Consider the following 7,395-nt stretch of genomic DNA (forward strand, 5'->3'; position numbering starts at 1 on the left):
TTATCAAAGTGGAATTTGGTAATGTTTGTGTGATCCATAACAGAGCATTTTGGGTAACTTTACAGAGGATTGGTTTAGATTGCCCAATCCAAACATAAATGGATTGTCATATAGGGAAAAGAAAAAAGAACGAAGAAAACAAAGAAGCTTTAACTCAAAGAAGCAGGAATAGTGACAACAAAACAAAGAAGAACCTCAAGATAAATTCAAATCTTCAACTTTGTCTAGAATTGTCCAATTGCTAAGTCTTAGAGGTTGTTTTTTCTTCTTTTTTTCCTCAAATGCTCAAACTGTGGTTAGTGACAGTAGCCTCCCTCCCCTGGCCACTGAAGGTCTTCTACAAACCATGTAGAACTATGAACCCAAGAAGGTGGATGAGTGATTGCATGCATAATTCTACATCAGGAATGTAGATTATCAATCACAAACTATACTTGCATAGTACTGTTGTAAGAATTGGTGATTGAGAATTTCAAATGCTATGGTCTAGCCTTAATGAATGAGAAGCTTGTATCTCTTGAATGAGATGGCATTCTGTGAGCTATAGGCAGATTCATGCTGACATCATTGTTTACATTTTTGCTCATTTGCATATGGCTTTGCGTATGCGAATGCTTTGCGAACGGGGAACAGCGGTAGAATGCTTTAACGAAGCATGTTAGATACAAATTTACTTCAGGCAGCTAAAGAGCTAGAAAACCTTAGTACATGGTGAAATTTTTAGCTCTTTGGGTGTAATATTCAAGGAGAAATAGTCCATCAAAAATTGCAAAATTTCTGGGTGGCAAAAGTGCTAATGAGCTCATACATTCTATGTAAAATTTTGAGTTTTTAAACTCGTGTTGCACAAAAAGTATTCAATGCATCAGGCTCGTATTCATTGGCTGAGTTAATAGTACTTTGACCTTTTGATATTCAGAACTGATCTATTTTTAGCTTCATCAGAAACTAAATTGCTTATGCTAATGAGGCAAATATTGTAAACAAGGATTCCCCTTTTGTAAAAAGCTTTCAGTGAGAGGAATAAAGAAACAAAGAACAGCAAATTTAGCTGAGGTTCAATCTGAATTAACAATTGGAAACAGAAACTCCAACCAGAAAACTTTTATTATTTTTTACAGTTGCATAATTTTTTATGCCACAAGGACACAAGCGCCTCCAACTTCCTTGATCTTTTCTTCAGCTCTGCGACTGAAAAACTTTGCTTTAACAATCACTGGTTGTTTGGGAAGAAGACCTTTGCCAAGAACCTTGTAGTAACCCTAACAGAATTCAAGAAAAAACAAATTATAGAAGAGAATAAATCTTTCATTTTCTTCAAATCACAGTCCACTTGGTTATAATGCTGGAGGAGAAACACGAAGTGTGCATACAGAAAACATTGGTCCAGTTCACCAAATTTGGAAAAAACATTTTTTCTACAAATTGACTGAAAAATTTAAGTTGCAAGAATCCTTGAAAAATTCATGTACTGAATTGCCCCACATAAAATTAATTTCACCTCTTGCAGTGGCCTCATGTACAGTACTTCTTGTCTGATATGTAAAGAATGTATAGGGGTGTAAGGAAGAATTATTAATCAACTCTTGAGAGTTGATGGGTTTGAATGAGATAATGCTATCTCGTAGCACTTGCAGCTCTGACAACATCAATGACTGGTGCTGGTCCATCAGTTTTGTCCTTGTAATACTGTCTGGTTTGCTCACTAACAAGGGACCACAGTTTATCCAGGTTCACAGTTGGTTTGTGATATTTGTTCATTGTCTTGTGGAAGTAACGCATACCCACTTTACCAAAGTATCCTGGATGGCTGTAAAGTGAACAATTAAACCCGTTTAGTCCGTGTCAAATAAACCATCCATTTCTCCCTTTATGTGTAAGTTCAAAATTGTTGGATGCATATTGGAGGATATTTAAATGGTTCAAATATAGATTTAAGTTGCTTCCACATTTCTTAGACAAATTTTTGACAAATGTTGAAAGTTTTGAGACAGGCCTCTACAAAAGCAAAATGTAAACACAGAGTAAAATGGTTATCAAGTAATGAAATAAAAATTATGGGAAAAAACAAGGCCTAGGTAAATATTTCCAATGTGCATTGGACAAGCTTCCTAAATTTTCACCACATTCAACATTGATAGCCATTGTGTTTCAAAACCCTAGACATTTTTTCAGGCCATGTTAATGCCAAACAAAGTTACCATAAAAAAAAACAAACAAAACAAAAACATGAGAAACTTCTCAAAGTAACAGGACTTTAAAAAAGTCAATTTTCAGTTAAAAGATTAATCTCAATTTTTCGATGTATGATCAAATTATAAAAAAAAAAAATAAAAAATAACGACATTTGGAAAGTATGACATTTAAATCTCATTTATTCTTTCACTACAGGTCATTCGAAAAGTAAAATTAAGTTTTCATTGGCCCAAAGGTGTCCCAGTCAGAGATATGTTGACTTCTAGGGACCCTTGCGAAAAGATCTAGGAATTTCCTAGGAAATCTTAAGATTTTCCTATGAATTTCCTAAGAATATTCCTAGGAAATTCCTAGGAATAAGGTGTGAAATTTCATAGTAAATTGGGACGAATAATTCAAAGAATTCCTATAAATGTCCTAGGAAATTCCTAGGAGTGAAAAAAATTAAAATACGGAAAAAAATCCTAGGAAATTCCTAGGAATTTCTTAGGATACACATTTCACTTTTGTCTCACCAAGATTAGGTCCTTCAGGAAATTCCTAGGAATTTCTTAGGAAAATAGGAAAAATAGAATATAGACACTTTAACAACTGCCCCACAAAGTGGAGGTAGGGTGCCTGAGACATCCAGGCGACCCAGCCATGAGCCCGCACGCAAAAGGAGAAAAACAGGGAAATACGCTGACTAAAATGCTAACAAAACTGAACAACACCCTATGGACCAAGAACACAGGGAATCCAGGTGCACGCCAGACCGCTGGCCGCGCCAGATAGCACTTGTGTTCCACATTGTTAACTCCATTAAATTGCACTTAACTACACAAAACATAACACCATATGATAGCAATTGAATTGAATTTATTATATACAACTCAAATAAACATTATAAATATCAATACTTTTTGTTGTTACTATAGATTGTACATGAATATATAAAATTACTTGGAATACAAAACAAACAGTAAAAGATCACTCAAAGGATTAATAAATTGACAACTTAGGATTCACATATGTCAATTATCAGAAATCATGCATGGCTAATGCGATTTGAAAAGTTTGGATCAAAATATACATTTTTGGCAAAATCATTATTTTCCAGTGGAGCATGTTTTCATTCAGGCTGATAAAATGCATGCACAAACATGTCAATGCTATTTTGGCATCTGAACTAATTAACGTGCAGATTGTTATTCTTATGTGATATCATTTTAATTGTTAATTAGTATAATTTCAGAGCTAAGCAAAGAGTTTCCAGCAATCTGATTGATTGAGCGGTTCCTTATTTAACAATTATTCGCCGAAGGCAAGGTGAATATCGTCAAATAATCCCAGAGACGAAGTCGAGGGGATTATTCGACAATATTCACCAAACCTGAGGCGAATAATTGTTTTAGTATAATTTAAGAGCTGAACAAGAGAGAAATTTCAAAAGTCATAACATTTTAGTAACATTTATATGCTATGTAAACTGCTTCGCGCGGTTTATATAAAATGTTAAAATAACATGTTAATAAATGTTTAAAATGTTGACTTTTGAAATTTCTCTGTTGTTCAGCTCTGAAATTACACTAAAACAATTATTCGCCTCAGGTTTGGTGAATATTGTTGATTATTACACGACTCGGGCAGTCAGAAGGCCGATAACTAAAATCAACCAATCAAAATGCTCTATTGCCGGTCCAATATTCTCTAAGTATTGAATCGAGCACTGTCCCGAATGATACGGCACCTGTGTCCCTTTGAACTTCAGTCGTATAATAAATCTCTTATTAACCAAGCTTACTCGGGACCGTACTGGAAGAATATCGGCCCTCGGTCTTTTTTGTACAGACCTCGCTGCGCTCGGTCCGTACTGTCAAGACCTTGGGCCGATATTCTTCCAGTACGGCCCTCGCGCTTGGTTAATAAGATATATATAATCCCCTTGACTTCGTCTTGGGGATTATTTGACGATATTCACCTCGCCCTTGGCGAATAATTGTTAAATATGAACAGTGTCTTCTGATATAACCTTGCAACACTGGTGTCTCTCATGCTTTCCATATCTTCAGAGACAGTTCCTATATATTTTGCGGAGGTTTTATATTGGATCTTTGTCATATAAATAAACCACTAGTGATGTGAATTTTCACGAATGATTTAGGCATACAAAAAGACTCTGGGTTAATAAAAGCTTTAAAGTGTACTCTAAAGCAGAAAAGCTTTTTTATAGGGCGATGGAAAAGGATTGGTCCGCTGTAACGTCGTCACCCCGCAAAATGGCGCTTCGCTTTGTCACATGAGCAAAAGTTATGAAAAACCTTTAACTTAAAATTACCTGGAACAGGCAAACCAAGTTCTTGCTTTGTAGCTTCACCTTTAGTACCTTTAAAATGACACAAATAAGAAGCATTTATTACCATTATTTTCAGTTTAAACGAATGAAACTTAGAATAGCTACTTTTAAAGCTAAGCTTAAAATTCTTACATTATCAGTATGTATTCATACGTTCTGCAATTAATCGATAGAAGCAGAAATGATAGACATGACAACGATTAACCAAATAAAAGTGTAATACTTACTATGAACAGAAATGACTTCCGCCTTAAAAATCTGAGTGCCCTCTTTTACCTCTTATGGCGACATCCACGACATGTCCTATTCGTGTTGCGATTTCTTTTCCATAACGTATTATGTCTTTGTCTTTTAAGACGCTTTATGCTATGACATTCTTCGATCCATTCGAGAAGAACCCACATAATGCTGGGAACGCTTCAAAACGTTTAGATCAGAGAAGACAACAGCAAGACTCAACTGTAACGCACAAAACTTTCGAGTAAAGGTCGTTGTAGAGCGGAATAGAACGTTGAAATGAGCGGCAAACCTGGAAACTTCACCTTATTGGATTATATTTGGTCATGTGTCGGTCATGTGAAGATTTTGCTCATGAAAGACTGGGACTAGTAATCATGTGATTCATTCAGCGCCGTGGTCGCCATCTTGTGAACGGTGATCGAAGTAGCGATAAATGACTTTTAAAGTTAGTGTTAACGCCTGCTAGTATGAACCATGGATGAGAATGAACATCAAATTTACAAAGTAGTTAAACTTAAAGGCCAAGAGAAGTAGGAATGTACGGCTTGTAAACGTGTTCTCTCACGCCAACAGACAAAGGAAACTCACATGCGCTCACATGTGCTCTGTTGGACCGGGTAAGAAAATGTAATGTAGTGCTTAAGCTTATATGGCGCATTTTACAATGTCTCAATGCACTTCAAGCTTACATTTTTGTCAATGATGCTTGCAAGTTTCAAAACCAGTACGGAAAAACTATAGAATTGATAAGCAATTCTTTTATAAAAATGGCAATTAAGCTTATGAAATTAGTTTCAAAATCCTCTCTTCCTCAGCTGTTCCTTCTGAACCTACACCTATTCTTTTATTCCTCTAGCTCTTTTTGAAAAGAAGCATTGCATTAATATTTCTTATTCTCAATGTTTTAGGTCTGACCTGAAAGCAAAGAGTGTCACTGAAATTTTGGAGAAGATTATGCTTCTAAATGGCAATTTCAGAAATCATGCTATAATAAGATTTCCAAACTTTAATGGTGTCTGTGGTTAGATATAAGAAAATATAACTTTTAAGTCTCAATATGCCAGATTTGAAATTTCCCAACGCTTCAAATAAGACTTCCTTGTCATAATATCTAAGTAAAGATATGTTCTTAAGCTTTTTGTATAAAATATTCTAATCTGGCAAATAAATTGATACTTGATATTATCTATATCGAACTTAAGTTTACTGTAAATGGAAAGTATTTAGAATTCACCATATAATTGGAATAAATCAGGAGACAGTGCAGAACTATGTTGGGTGAATCTTACACATTGTGATAAACCATTTTTCATGGAAGCCTCAGGTTGATATAACTTTGTATTTCAGTGTGGCCAGAGTCGCTGTCCTTGCAGTATAGCACTTTTTATTATCTGACTGGAGCACCAAACACATGGACTGAAAATCCCACTTAAATTGGATTTGATTTAGTTTTCTGCTTGTATTCTTTACTGCAGTAAATTTTTTCTTTCAATTTATTGTGATATGCAATTGAAGGGTAAAAAATTAATGTTTCATTGGAAATTGTATAAGGTTCAAGAATATCTGCTGTAAAATTAATGAGTTATAAATTATAACACAAAATAAAAAAAAATTGTGGTATATTGCAAGTAGTGACTTTTTTAAACATCTAAAATGGCACTTTTCTTTCAAAAACTAAACTCATAAGTATAATTCTTAAAAATTAAGGTTTTATTTTAAAAAATAATTTTTCCTAGTGAATTCCTAAGAATTTCCCAAGGATCAAGAATCTGTTTTTTTATGTAAATTCTACCTGTAATCATTCCGAGGAATTTCCTAGGAAATTCTTAGGAACCTAGTAATGTTTGTTCACACCTCTAGAGAGCTTAAATGTTTTTTGGAAAATTCCACTGACTCCTAAGAAATTCCCTAGGAAATTCCTAGGAATCCTAGAAAGCTAGGAAACCATTTTGCAAGGGGAATCTGGTTAAAAATCAAGCAGTGCAAGCTGCCATTAAGAAATTAACTCACTATTTATCAAAATTTATCGTATGATGATGCTGTCCTCCTGCATTTCCATGGCCACCAGGATGCTTCCTGTGCTTTCCTAAAAAACAAACCACAAGCAAAGTGTCTAAGGTGTCATATGTAAAATTAGGATTATAAACAGTAACAAACACATAGTAGTTATCATAACTACCTGACAGTAAGTTTCCCCAGAATAAGAACTCTTTTTGTGCTCTTGTTATGAACATAAGATAAAATAAGATAAGTTTATTTCTCACATTTTCCCAGAAAATCTGAATTACAATGTGGTTACAATTATTTAACAAATATATAAAATTACATATGTGGATAGGGACTGGGCCACAATGGGTTTAGAAATACAAGATAATTAAATAATCAAGAAATAACATTTAACTATGTGGGTATGCAAATATATATATAAAAAAAAACTATTATTTGTTGAAGGCTAAAGTAGTCCATGGGAAAAAGCTGCAGCGCAGTCTTTTGGTCCTGCATTTAGTCACTGAAAAATTGCTAGCGTTCCTCAATTGAAACTAATGCACATATTTTGTTGAAAACCTCCAAGTTTCCTAAAGGTCATTTTTTTCTATTCAATTTTATTTTCAAACAAATGTTTT

At 34.4% G+C, this 7,395-nt stretch overlaps 1 long non-coding RNA gene across 1 annotated transcript; it reads right to left on the minus strand.

Annotated features, from left to right (window-relative positions):
• Positions 1-1,672: 1,672 nt before the first annotated feature.
• On the minus strand, positions 1,673-5,529 carry LOC148722570 (uncharacterized). Its single transcript, XR_015992180.1, has 3 exons — positions 4,759-5,529; positions 4,514-4,561; positions 1,673-1,810 (listed from the first exon to the last, which is right to left on the minus strand). It is a non-coding gene; the product is annotated as an uncharacterized LOC148722570 (long non-coding RNA).
• Positions 5,530-7,395: the final 1,866 nt, after the last annotated feature.

This window comes from Stylophora pistillata, chromosome 10, assembly GCF_964205215.1.
Source record: "Stylophora pistillata chromosome 10, jaStyPist1.2, whole genome shotgun sequence".
Lineage (NCBI taxonomy): Eukaryota > Metazoa > Cnidaria > Anthozoa > Scleractinia > Pocilloporidae > Stylophora > Stylophora pistillata.